The sequence below is a fragment of the Salmo trutta genome, chromosome 23, assembly GCF_901001165.1.
Source record: "Salmo trutta chromosome 23, fSalTru1.1, whole genome shotgun sequence".
Classification (NCBI taxonomy): Eukaryota; Metazoa; Chordata; class Actinopteri; order Salmoniformes; family Salmonidae; genus Salmo; species Salmo trutta.
In genome coordinates this window covers 567,934-580,822 of record NC_042979.1, presented here as the reverse complement: position 1 = coordinate 580,822, position 12,889 = coordinate 567,934, and the positions used below count along the sequence as shown (strand labels likewise).

The window sequence follows — 12,889 nt, the reverse complement described above, 5'->3', positions numbered from 1 at the left end:
GAAGAACAGCAAAGGTAATCCAATTTTTCTAATAGTAATTCTGAGTTTGGTGAGTACCACACTTGGTGGGTGTCAAAATAGCTAGCCTGTGATGGCCGGGCTATCTACTCAGAATATTGCAAAATGTGCTTTCGCCGAAAAGCTATTTTAAAATCTGACATAGCGATTGCATAAAGGAGTTCTGTATCTATAATTCTTAAAATAATTGTTATGTATTTTGTCAACGTTTATGATGAGTAATTTAGTAAATTCACCGGAAGTTTTGGGTGGGAATGCATGTTCTGAACATCACATGCCAATGTAAAAAGCTGTTTTTGGATATAAATGTGAACTTGATTGAACAAAACATGCATGTATTGTATAACATAATGTCCTAGGAGTGTCATCTGATGAAGATCATCAAAGGTTAGTGCTGCATTTAGCTGTGTTTTGGGTTTATGTGACATATATGCTTGCTTGGAAAATGGCTGTGTGATTATTTGTGGCTATGTACTCTCCTAAAATAATCTAATGTTTTGCTTTCGCTGTAAAGCCTTTTTGAAATCGGACAATATGGTTAGATTAACGAGAGTATTTTCTCTAAAATGGTGTAAAATAGTTGATTGTTTGAAAAATTGAAATTATTGCATTTTTGAGGTTTTTCGGTTTTTCGCGCCACACTGTTCCACTGGCTGTTGAATAGGGTGGGACGGTGACGTCCCACTTGCCCAGACAGGTTATTTAACCTAGCAGGTGAAGGGGAATATTTCTAATCAATGCAAAATTAGAAAAAAAATGACAAACACGTATTTCAACTACCCGGATATTGGAAAAAAATGTCATGATATTATGAAGATATTTCAAATTCCCATCGCTAGTTTCATCTGACCTTTGGTTCTCCAACTGATAACTTCAGCCAGGATGGGGTCTGCTGCTGTTGTTCCTGTAGGTCCTGTCACTTATTGGAAAGTAGGTGGACCAAGGTAAAGGAAGCTTCAGGCTGAGGTGTGTCCCTTGTAGCTGGCTGAGGTGTTTGTGGCTCAGGAAGAGTTCTGGAAATCTACTGAAGGTCAGTGGTACACCCGTAACTGTAGTAGTGTGGTTGACTGGTGAGGCTGACTTTGTCAACCATTGGAGCAGTTGACTTGTCAAAAGGGGAACGAGTAGATTTTGACTGCTGCTGGTGTGGCTACCTCTGGGCGCCTTGACAAAGTGTCTGTGTTTCGAGCATCAAAGCGTCTACTCAAAAGGTTCAAGCTCAAGAGCCCAATGTGCGCGTCGACCAGTCCTGTCACCATGAATGGGGATCCTTCTCAGGCCCAAGAGGGGTTTGTGGTCTGTGACAATGACAAATTGTTGTTTTTAGAGGTAGTGGCGTCAATGCGTAACAGACCAAACGAGTTCTTTGTTATAGGTTGACCACTTTCTCTCTGCTTTGGTGGGGGCATGGCTGGATTAAGCAACAACATTCTTATGAATTTCCTGTTTTTGGGCAACCACAGCACCAAACGCAGAGCACGGAAGCTTCTGTGTAGAGGTAGACCGGCTGCATGAAGTCCAGGAAGACAACTACAGGAGGCTCTGACAATGCGTGTTTCAGGTAGGAGATTGTGTCTTGGAATTGAACACTTTTCATTCAGCATATGTAGCGGTACAGAATGATGCGCATAGCTCTGGATGAACTTCCAACCTGATGTCATTGATGAGACATGACGCATATGTGTACATTTATGTCCTTTGGGAGTAAAGGGATCTTCATATTCTACAAGGACCGCCATTCATTGCTGATATCCAGTACTGCATGGTGCTGCTGCAGGAAATCCCAGCCCAGTATCACTGGATGATGGGCCCCTCTGACAACTTTAAACTTGGGCTGGAGTAATTCTTTCCCTAGGTGAGTGCCTACTGACAAAGTCCCAAGAATGCCCAAAAATTGTCCATTGACAGAGCGAGCGAGCACGAAAGATGTCTTCATGAGGCGCTTTTTCAGAGCTGGATGGGAAGTTCTGAAATTGTCCCTGATGATCGAAATGGTCAATCCTGTGTCAAGAAGAGCAGACACTTCAATTCCCTAAAGGATGGCAATAATATTAGCTGAAACACCCACTGTGGAAGCCATCTTGTCACTTTCGATTTTGAATTGTGAGTTGACAACTGGGAGCTCTGGTGCACTAGCTGAAATTTGCTCACCCTAGAGTCGATGTTCACACATATATCTAATTGGTAAAATAAAAACATCCCCATCAAAATCTGGCTGTTTAAGATAGGGATATGTTTTTAAGCAATGTTGGCCTTCCACATCTGCAGAGGAAGGTGGAAGAGCTACAGCGGTGTTCGTCAGACCAGAAGACATCCCGAAAATTGGTCTTCTCATCGATTTTCGGGATGGAAGTAGTTTTGCACCAAAAAAAGGGGTTAAATAAGGGTAGAAATATATATACACTGAACAAAAATACAAAACGCAACATGTAAAGTGTAGGCCCCATGTTTCATGAGCTTAAATAAAAGATCCCAGAAATGTTCCATAGACACAAAAAGCTTATTTCTCTCACATTTTTTGCACATCCCTGTTAATGAGCATTTCTCCTTTGCCAACATAATCCATCCACCTGACAAGTGTGGCATATCAAGAAGCTGATTAAATATCATGATCATTACACAGGTGCAACTTGTAATGGGGACTTTAAAAGGCCACTAAAAATGTGCAGTTGTGTCACATAACACAATGCCACAGATATCTAAAGTTTTGAGGGAGCTTGTAATTAGCATGCTGCCTGCAGGAATGCCCACTAGAGCTGTTTCCAGAGAACTTAATGTTAATTTCCTTACCATAAGATGCCTCCAATGTCATTTTAGACAATTTGTCAATACATCCAAACCGACCTCACAACCGCAGGCCACGTGTAACCACATCAGCCCAGGACCTCCACATCCAGCTTCTTCATCTGCAACAGGAAAGCTGATGAAACTGTGGGTTTGCACAACCAAATATTTTTTCACAACGTGTCAGAAACCATCTCAGGGAAGCTCATCTGCATGCTCGTCGTCCTCACCAGGGTCTTGACCTGACTGCAGTTCGGCGTCGTAACCGACTGGGGGCAAATGCTCACCTTCGATGGCCACTGGCATGCTGGAGAAGTGAGCTCATCATGGATGACTCCCAGTTTCAACTGTGCTGGGCAGATGGCATAAAGGTGGTATGACGTGTGGGTGAGCGGTTTGCTGATGTCAACGTTGTGAACAGAGTGCCCCATGGTGGCTGTGGTGTTACAGAAAAAATGTAAAAAATGTGTGAAATGTATGCATTCACTACTGTAAGTTGCTCTGGATAAGAGCGTCTGCTAAATGATGTAAATGTAAAAATGTTATGGTATGGGCAGGCATAAGCTAAGGACAACGAACACAATTGCATTTTATCAATGGTAATTTGAATGCACAGAGGTACCGTGAGGAGATCCTGGGGCCCATTGTCGTGCCATTCATCCACTGCCATCAACTCAGCCCCATGTCGCATGGATCTGTGCACAATTTCTGGAAGCTCAAAATGTCCCAGTTCTTCCATGACCTGCATATTCACCAGACATGTCACACAAAGAGCACGTTTGGGATGCTCTGGATCGACGTGTACGACAGCGTGTTTCAGTTTCAGCCAATAACCAGCAACTTCGCACAGCCATTGAAGAGGAGTGGGACAACATTTCACAGGCCACAATCAACAGCCTGATCAACTCTATGCGAAGGAGATGTGTCGCGCTACATGACAGAAATGGTGTTCACACCAGATACTGACTGGTTTTCTGATCCATGCCCCTAGCTTTTCTTTAAAGGTATCTGTGACCAACAAATGCATATCTGTATTCCCAGTCATATGAAATCCATAGATTAAGGTCAAATAAACTTATTTTAATTGACTGATTTCCTGTATGAACTGTAACTCAGGAAAATCTCAGAAATTGTAGCATGTTGCATTTATACACTGCGCCTGTAATGGGGGCTTACCTCTCCATCTCCTTAAAGGCGGTCTTGTCTGTTCCTTGCATCAGACTGGTGCCTGCAGTCTAGAGATCTTGGTGGGTAATCTGGAGAGTAGTGATGGCGTCCCAATCACGTTGGCAGTCTGGAGAGGCAGGATGGTACTGGCAGTGTGGCTCTGGACCATGAACACGTCATTCAGGTGAGTAGTAGGCCAATGGTGGATGTTGAGCTTGACAGTCTGGTAAGAAGCCACGTGCTCCTCTTGCAGCAACCTGGTGTGGGTTCTGTGCCACTGGCGGGTACGCAGCATTGTTGGAGAGCTGCACACTTTCATAGCGACTTGCTACGAGCAGGGCAATCACCAATGTCCTCCAATCCATTTTCAGGAATCTTGGCCTGCAAGGCATGGTCCAATCTGCCGCGAAGTGGCAAAACCACTTCCCCTCCTGTGATTTGTGGTCATAGTCAGACATGTTGTTCCAAAAAAATAGCAAAAAGGCTTTCAAATGTGGCATAAGTGACAAAACCTGCAGTAATCCTCAAAATATCTCAGAAAAAGCAAATAGCTAGCTCTTACCAGATGTCAAGATGAGTCATTTATCCTAGTGCTAGCTGGTGAAAGGTATCTACGATGTCAATGGAAAAATAAACAGTAAAAACACAAAAAACATAAAATTGCACCACTGCTGTCACCAATGTAGTTTGAGGGTTATTTCAATGGTGGATGGATGACTCTCTACGGTATGTGGGAACAAACTGGATGGAGACTGACTAGCTACTCTTTTGTAAATGTAATTTAATCATCAACTGACCATTGTTACAGCCATGCATGAATTGACTTACTTCCTGATCTCTCTTTTTACAATTAACCAACTCTAACCAATCAGAACAGAGTACAGGAGTTGCTAGGTAGATAATCCATAACCATTACCATTGGAAAAAACGGATTCACCACTCTGTAGAAATAAACAACAGTGACACAGAAAATAATAATAACTCTCATAAAATAGCTAGTTTATAAGAGATTCATTAGTGAGTTCTTAATACCCCATCAATTGGGGATGACTGTTTATCTGTAGCCCCCTATCCAAACTTCTATTATGCTAGCGAGAAACATTACTCATTAGTCACGACCAATAATGTACATATACACAGGGGCGAAAATCTGATATCAACTTTGGAGGGGACAATTACATGAAATTTTCTCAAGAGCAATTCCTGAGGGGGACACCAAAAGTAGTGCTGTAACACATAGCCTACATTGTAATATGGTAAATGTATATTGAGGAACCAAAGAAATAAGGTGTTTGCCGTACTCCTAACTACCGGTACCCAAAACTACACAACTAATCACAACAGCAATACCATTGCCTTTAACAAATCTTAGTTCAGTCACCAGTTTAAGTTGAGAGTGGGGGTATCCATGGCATTTTCCAATTATGTTCCTATTTTACAAGTAAAAAAAATGGAGAACCTTTCATAATGATGCGAAACAAAGACTCAACAAACTTACCTGAGACTCCCTGTCTCTGCCAGTCTGTCCCCAACTCTGCTGTCTGTGTGCCATCTGTTGCCTGCTCTGCCTAATGACATCATTGTGAAACATTTCCATTAGAATTTCATTTCTTTCTTATGAACATTTTATCAACTAGTCTTTGAGATATTAGGCTACTAGGGTTCTTACTTTGCGTTTTGGTGTACTGAAAAATACTCTGATGTCCGTCTTTTATTTTTCTGCCATTTTTCTACCTGGCTGGCTGGCTACACACACACACACAGTGTGTAGGTTATTTACAGTAGGAGATGGGCTTCTATCATCTTATCTTTTATCATTCTATTTGGGCTTCGATCTAAAAGGTAGCTAGCAAATGTGAAACGGATTAAAATGACAAGAGTTGACAGCTGTATGAGTTCACCATTTACACAACATATGCTGCAACCTTTTGTAATTTTAATAGTTTGTTTCATATTGGCTGGCTTCCAACAATAGCTGAATTTGCAAAGCTAGCGAGCACCAATTCCGTTTCAGTGGTGTTTGCTATAATCTTTGCTACCCGGGTTAAATAAAGGTGAAATAAAATAAATAAATAAAAGTTCCCTTGCGACAATTTAGCTTTTGTACCGAGACCATTAAATATATTTAAGACAATGGTAGAAGAGAGTGTAGTTCTGTTCAGTTTGGACTTCAGTTTATCGCTAACCTTATCACAGGGACTTTGAAGCACTAATTTACATCATCTGCATGCTGATCTTGGAATAAATTGACGATAGCAAAGATTCCATCTTTGACGAGGCCACATAAATGGAATAGTTACTAGCTAGCTTAATAGTTAATATTTGCGCGCTAGCTCTGCATATTCAGCTAGTGTGTGTGCGCGATTGACTGGATTAACCTCACGTCAGTTACGTTCATTGAGTGCCTTTCAGACAGTAGACACGACCCCTCTGTTACCTTGCCAACTAAGGAACTGGCAGTGGATCAAACCATTGTGAGGCAAAGGGTGGGGGGGTCGCAATCTTTTGAAACTTAAAAACGCGCTATTAAGTGTCTATAATCAGCACAATTGCTTTCATTGCGTATTATTAATATTATTTAAATTACATAGTTATGTTTCAGTGATATATTGGGGGGGACAAATCATATTTTTCCCAGGATGGGGGGGTCGTGTCCCCCCCGTCCCCCCCGGGATTTCCGCCCCTGCATATACACTAGAACACTTCCAGCGGGCTCTGTTTTGAAGCCACCGTGCCTCAATCTTGGCACTCCCCCAGCATTGTAAAACATTTTTGGGAAGCTATAGAAATCCATTTCTAAATGTCTACATTTGTTTTTGCCACATTTATTCTATTACAGACACCTTAATGCACTGGTTCCCAAACTAGGGGTCACAACCCCATGTGGGATTGGCTGATATGAAAATGGGGTATATAAAATATATAAGTACACAAAAATATATCTATATTATAATATCATCTTTATATCTGAAAATCATTGTAATGTGGTTAACCTTAAAAATCGAAATGAAAATGATTCAAATCTAAAAGATAAAATGAAATGTGAGAGTGCCCTTAGATCCTGGGAAAAGGCCCCACTTGACCATTGCACTTGAATCATTCCCACGGTGAATGGCTAGGCCTGCTACGCAAAGTTTCTGCAATAATGTGTGGTTACACACTATTAAAGAAACTTTGCCACAATTGATATGGTGAAAACAATGTGTGGGGAGGCAGAGGCACAGAATCTCACATCAGTACCTATGTCAGATAACACTGTTAACTCTTACATCTACACGTTCCGCTAGCGGAACGTCTGCTCCAATATCCAATGATGGGCGGGGCGCGAAATACAAACTCCTCTAAAATCCGAAAACGTCCACTTTTCAAACATATGACTATTTTACAGCTATTTAAAGACAAGACTCTCCTTTATCTAACCACACTGTCCGATTTCAAAAAGGCTTTACAGCGAAAGCAAAACATTAGATTATGTCAGCAGAGTACCCAGCCAGAAATAATCAGACACCCATTTTTCAAGCTAGCATATCATGTCACATAAACCCAAACCACAGCTAAATGCAACACTAACCTTTTATGATCTTCATCAGATGACACACCTAGGACATTATGTTATACAATACATGCATGTCTGTTCAATCAAGTTCATATTTATATCAAAAACCAGCTTTTTACATTAGCATGTGACGTTCAGAACTAGCATTCCCACCGAACACTTCCGGTGATTTTACTAAATTACTCACGATAAACGTTCACAAAAAGCATAACAATTATTTTAAGAATTATAGATACAGAACTCCTCTATGCACTCGATATGTCCGATTTTAAAATAGCTTTTCGGATGAAGCACATTTTGCAATAATCTAAGTACATAGCCCAGCCATCACGGGCTAGCTATTTAGACACCCAACCAGTTTAGCCTTCACCAAAATCTCATTTCCTATAAGAAAAATGTTCTTACCTTGCTTGTTCTTCGTCAGAATGCAGTCCCAGGACTTCTACTTCAATAACAAATGTAGGTTTGGTCCCAAATAATCCATCGTTATGTTCCATCAAGACGTTTTGTTCGTGCGTTCTAGACACTATCCCAATGCTAAATCTCGGCCACGAGCATGACGCAGAATGTGACAAAAAATTTCTAAATATTCCATTACCGTACTTCGAAGCATGTCAACCGCTGTTTAAAACCAATTTTTATGCAATTTATCTCGTAGAAAAGTGATAATATTCCGACCGGGAATCTGCCTGTCTGTATACTGAGGGAAAAACCGAAAGCCGGGGGCGGGGCGGGTCGCGAGCGTAAGGCTTAGTCCACTGAGTGACCACTTAGCTTTTGCTCTCCTTTGTTTCAGCCAGGGCTTTGAATTACGTCATTCCTGTTTTTCCCGGGCTCTGAGACTCCATTGGAGACGTGGGAAGTGTCATGTAACAGCAGAGATCCTTAGTTTTTGGAAGAGATGTCAAAGAAAGAAAATAAAAGGTCTGACAGGGTACTTCCTGAACAGAAGCATCTCAGGTTTTTGCCTGCCATAGGAGTTCTGTTATATTCACAGACACCATTCAAACAGTTTCAGAAACTGTGGAGTGTTTTCTCTCCAAAGCTAATAATTATATGCATATTCTAGTTTCTGGGCAGGACTAATAATCAGATTAAATCGGGTACGTTTTTTATCCAGCCGTGAAAATACTGCCCCCTAGCCATAAGAGGTTAAACAAAGAATTTATGCTCTGATTGAATGACTGAAAAATGCCCCAGCTTATGCTTTCAAAATGAACGTTAGCTGTGAGGTTCGAGATGCCCATGCATTGACTTTTGTTCGTTATACATGTCGGGGGATGCTATTCACGAGGACATATTGTTCTCTCTCACGATTCCCGAGCATGAAACGTGCTGCGTGGCTATATTGACGAAAAACTGATTCCATACTGTATGGGATCGAATGGTGGGCTTTTGCACAGATGGGCCTCCATCTATGGTGGGACGGCGGGCAGGCCTCTGCACTTTAGTTATGAATATGTCTCCCTCTGCCATATGGACACATTTTATGACCGAGAGCAACTGGCTGCAAAAGAAAGATGGCACCGGAGAAGAAGGCTGACATTTTTTCAAATAACCAACCCACCTGCTCCTCGTTAGTATAGTGGTGAGTATCCCCGCCTGTCACGCGGGAGACCGGGGTTCAATTCCCCGACGGGGAGGAAAGAAGGATTTTATTAGGGTGTACAATGTCTGTGAGCCCACAAAGCCGAAAATATGCTTTGAATTAAAGCTTTTGATACGATTTCCAGCCGTGAGGGTTATTTCAGCATTGCAAGGCATTGGTTGTTCAGTGGTAGAATTCTCGCCTGCCACGCGGGAGGCCCGGGTTCGATTCCCGGCCAATGCAGGAACTTTTGAACAAGTCATTTTGACAAGCATGCAACCCCCTGAGGAAGAAATCTCTGTTTAGATTGCCAGGCTAGCAGCAATCTCTGGTCATGGTAGAATTCTCAACTGACTCTTGAAAAGTCTGAGTTTGGGTTCACTTATCGTTTGGACATTTACGCATTCTCAGTAGACTTTTGTGAATCCATTGTAGATTTCCAGTGTGTGAGGTGATGTACTTTGTGCAAGGCTTTAGTTGTTAAATGGGAAACGAATATCCAACAAGTCAGTGACAACTGTCTTGAGTTTGGCCTTTGCGACTATGTCCTGGGATTTTCCACAAACACCTCACCTTCTAACTACTATCGTGTGGCTTGTGAGCGGTATAGAGCAAAACCGAATACATGTACGTGTTTGTGAGGGTCTCAGCTTTCCATAGATGGGTCATAGTAGTCTCTAGCTCTAACCATTCAGTCTCTACAGATGATTTTGTTGGAAGGGTTAACACCCAACTCTCCAAATTTAGGGATAGTATCCAATGCGCCACATTTTTTCAAATAACAAACCCACCTGCTCCTCGTTAGTATAGTGGTGAGTATCCCCGCCTGTCACGCGGGAGACCGGGGTTCAATTCCCCGACGGGGAGGAAAGAAGGATTTTATTAGGGTGTACAATGTCTGTGAGCCCACAAAGCCGAAAATATGCTATGAATTAAAGCTTTTGATACGATTTCCAGCCGTGAGGGTTATTTCAGCATTGCAAGGCATTGGTTGTTCAGTGGTAGAATTCTCGCCTGCCACGCGGGAGGCCCGGGTTCGATTCCCGGCCAATGCAGGAACTTTTGAACAAGTCATTTTGACAAGCATGCAACCCCCTGAGGAAGAAATCTCTGTTTAGATTGCCAGGCTAGCAGCAATCTCTGGTCATGGTAGAATTCTCAACTGACTCTTGAAAAGTCTGAGTTTGGGTTCACTTATCGTTTGGACATTTACGCATTCTCAGTAGACTTTTGTGAATCCATTGTAGATTTCCAGTGTGTGAGGTGATGTACTTTGTGCAAGGCTTTAGTTGTTAAATGGGAAACGAATATCCAACAAGTCAGTGACAACTGTCTTGAGTTTGGCCTTTGCGACTATGTCCTGGGATTTTCCACAAACACCTCACCTTCTAACTACTATCGTGTGGCTTGTGAGCGGTATAGAGCAAAACCGAATACATGTACGTGTTTGTGAGGGTCTCAGCTTTCCATAGATGGGTCATAGTAGTCTCTAGCTCTAACCATTCAGTCTCTACAGATGATTTTGTTGGAAGGGTTAACACCCAACTCTCCAAATTTAGGGATAGTATCCAATGCGCCACATTTTTTCAAATAACCAACCCACCTGCTCCTCGTTAGTATAGTGGTGAGTATCCCTGCCTGTCACGCGGGAGACCGGGGTTCAATTCCCCGACGGGGAGGAAAGAAGGATTTTATTAGGGTGTACAATGTCTGTGAGCCCACAAAGCCGAAAATATGCTTTGAATTAAAGCTTTTGATACGATTTCCAGCCGTGAGGGTTATTTCAGCATTGCAAGGCATTGGTTGTTCAGTGGTAGAATTATCGCCTGCCACGCGGGAGGCCCGGGTTTGATTCCCGGCCAATGCAGGAACTTTTGAACAAGTCATTTTGACAAGCATGCAACCCCCTGAGGAAGAAATCTCTGTTTAGATTGCCAGGCTAGCAGCAATCTCTGGTCATGGTAGAATTCTCAACTGACTCTTGAAAAGTCTGAGTTTGGGTTCACTTACCGTTTGGACATTTACGCATTCTCAGTAGACTTTTGTGAATCCATTGTAGATTTCCAGTGTGTGAGGTGATGTACTTTGTGCAAGGCTTTAGTTGTTAAATGGGAAACGAATATCCAACAAGTCAGTGACAACTGTCTTGAGTTTGGCCTTTGCGACTATGTCCTGGGATTTTCCACAAACACCTCACCTTCTAACTACTATCGTGTGGCTTGTGAGCGGTATAGAGCAAAACCGAATACATGTACGTGTTCGTAAACCGAATACATGTACGTGTTCGTGAGGGTCTCAGCTTTCCATAGATGGGTCATAGTAGTCTCTAGCTCTAACCATTCAGTCTCTACAGATGATTTTGTTGGAAGGGTTAACACCCAACTCTCCAAATTTAGTGATAGTATCCAATGCGCCACATTTTTTCAAATAACCAACCCACCTGCTCCTCGTTAGTATAGTGGTGAGTATCCCCGCCTGTCACGCGGGAGACCGGGGTTCAATTCCCCGACGGGGAGGAAAGAAGGATTTTATTAGGGTGTACAATGTCTGTGAGCCCACAAAGCCGAAAATATGCTTTGAATTAAAGCTTTTGATACGATTTCCAGCCGTGAGGGTTATTTCAGCATTGCAAGGCATTGGTTGTTCAGTGGTAGAATTCTCGCCTGCCAGGCGGGAGGCCCGGGTTCGATTCCCGGCCAATGCAGGAACTTTTGAACAAGTCATTTTGACAAGCATGCAACCCCCTGAGGAAGAAATCTCTGTTTAGATTGCCAGGCTAGCAGCAATCTCTGGTCATGGTAGAATTCTCAACTGACTCTTGAAAAGTCTGAGTTTGGGTTCACTTACCCTTTGGACATTTACGCATTCTCAGTAGACTTTTGTGAATCCATTGTAGATTTCCAGTGTGTGAGGTGATGTACTTTGTGCAAGGCTTTAGTTGTTAAATGGGAAACGAATATCCAACAAGTCAGTGACAACTGTCTTGAGTTTGGCCTTTGCGACTATGTCCTGGGATTTTCCACAAACACCTCACCTTCTAACTACTATCGTGTGGCTTGTGAGCGGTATAGAGCAAAACCGAATACATGTACGTGTTCGTAAACCGAATACATGTACGTGTTCGTGAGGGTCTCAGCTTTCCATAGATGGGTCATAGTAGTCTCTAGCTCTAACCATTCAGTCTCTACAGATGATTTTGTTGGAAGGGTTAACACCCAACTCTCCAAATTTAGGGATAGTATCCAATGCGCCACATTTTTTCAAATAACCAACCCACCTGCTCCTCGTTAGTATAGTGGTGAGTATCCCCGCCTGTCACGCGGGAGACCGGGGTTCAATTCCCCGACGGGGAGGAAAGAAGGATTTTATTAGGGTGTACAATGTCTGTGAGCCCACAAAGCCGAAAATATGCTTTGAATTAAAGCTTTTGATACGATTTCCAGCCGTGAGGGTTATTTCAGCATTGCAAGGCATTGGTTGTTCAGTGGTAGAATTCTCGCCTGCCACGCGGGAGGCCCGGGTTCGATTCCCGGCCAATGCAGGAACTTTTGAACAAGTCATTTTGACAAGCATGCAACCCCCTGAGGAAAAATCTCTGTTTAGATTGCCAGGCTAGCAGCAATCTCTGGTCATGGTAGCATTCTCAACTGACTCTTGAAAAGTCTGAGTTTGGGTTCACTTACCGTTTGGACATTTACGCATTCTCAGTAGACTTTTGTGAATCCATTGTAGATTTCCAGTGTGTGAGGTGATGTACTTTGTGCAAGGCTTTAGTT

The 12,889-nt window shown here is 42.6% G+C and overlaps 10 non-coding genes across 10 annotated transcripts; all 10 read left to right on the top strand.

Annotated features, from left to right (window-relative positions):
- The first annotated feature begins 9,096 nt into the window (after positions 1 to 9,096).
- On the top strand, positions 9,097 to 9,168 carry trnad-guc (transfer RNA aspartic acid (anticodon GUC)). The gene has a single exon. It is a non-coding gene; the product is annotated as a tRNA-Asp (tRNA).
- Positions 9,169 to 9,285: 117 nt separating this feature from the next.
- trnag-gcc (transfer RNA glycine (anticodon GCC)) lies at positions 9,286 to 9,356 on the top strand. Its single transcript has one exon. It is a non-coding gene; the product is annotated as a tRNA-Gly (tRNA).
- Positions 9,357 to 9,908: 552 nt separating this feature from the next.
- On the top strand, positions 9,909 to 9,980 carry trnad-guc (transfer RNA aspartic acid (anticodon GUC)). Its single transcript has one exon. It is a non-coding gene; the product is annotated as a tRNA-Asp (tRNA).
- Positions 9,981 to 10,097: 117 nt separating this feature from the next.
- trnag-gcc (transfer RNA glycine (anticodon GCC)) lies at positions 10,098 to 10,168 on the top strand. Its single transcript has one exon. It is a non-coding gene; the product is annotated as a tRNA-Gly (tRNA).
- Positions 10,169 to 10,720: 552 nt separating this feature from the next.
- Positions 10,721 to 10,792, top strand: trnad-guc (transfer RNA aspartic acid (anticodon GUC)). Its single transcript has one exon. It is a non-coding gene; the product is annotated as a tRNA-Asp (tRNA).
- A 117-nt stretch (positions 10,793 to 10,909) lies between these two features.
- Positions 10,910 to 10,980, top strand: trnag-gcc (transfer RNA glycine (anticodon GCC)). The gene has a single exon. It is a non-coding gene; the product is annotated as a tRNA-Gly (tRNA).
- Positions 10,981 to 11,557: 577 nt separating this feature from the next.
- On the top strand, positions 11,558 to 11,629 carry trnad-guc (transfer RNA aspartic acid (anticodon GUC)). The gene has a single exon. It is a non-coding gene; the product is annotated as a tRNA-Asp (tRNA).
- A 117-nt stretch (positions 11,630 to 11,746) lies between these two features.
- Positions 11,747 to 11,817, top strand: trnag-gcc (transfer RNA glycine (anticodon GCC)). Its single transcript has one exon. It is a non-coding gene; the product is annotated as a tRNA-Gly (tRNA).
- A 577-nt stretch (positions 11,818 to 12,394) lies between these two features.
- Positions 12,395 to 12,466, top strand: trnad-guc (transfer RNA aspartic acid (anticodon GUC)). Its single transcript has one exon. It is a non-coding gene; the product is annotated as a tRNA-Asp (tRNA).
- A 117-nt stretch (positions 12,467 to 12,583) lies between these two features.
- trnag-gcc (transfer RNA glycine (anticodon GCC)) lies at positions 12,584 to 12,654 on the top strand. Its single transcript has one exon. It is a non-coding gene; the product is annotated as a tRNA-Gly (tRNA).
- Positions 12,655 to 12,889: the final 235 nt, after the last annotated feature.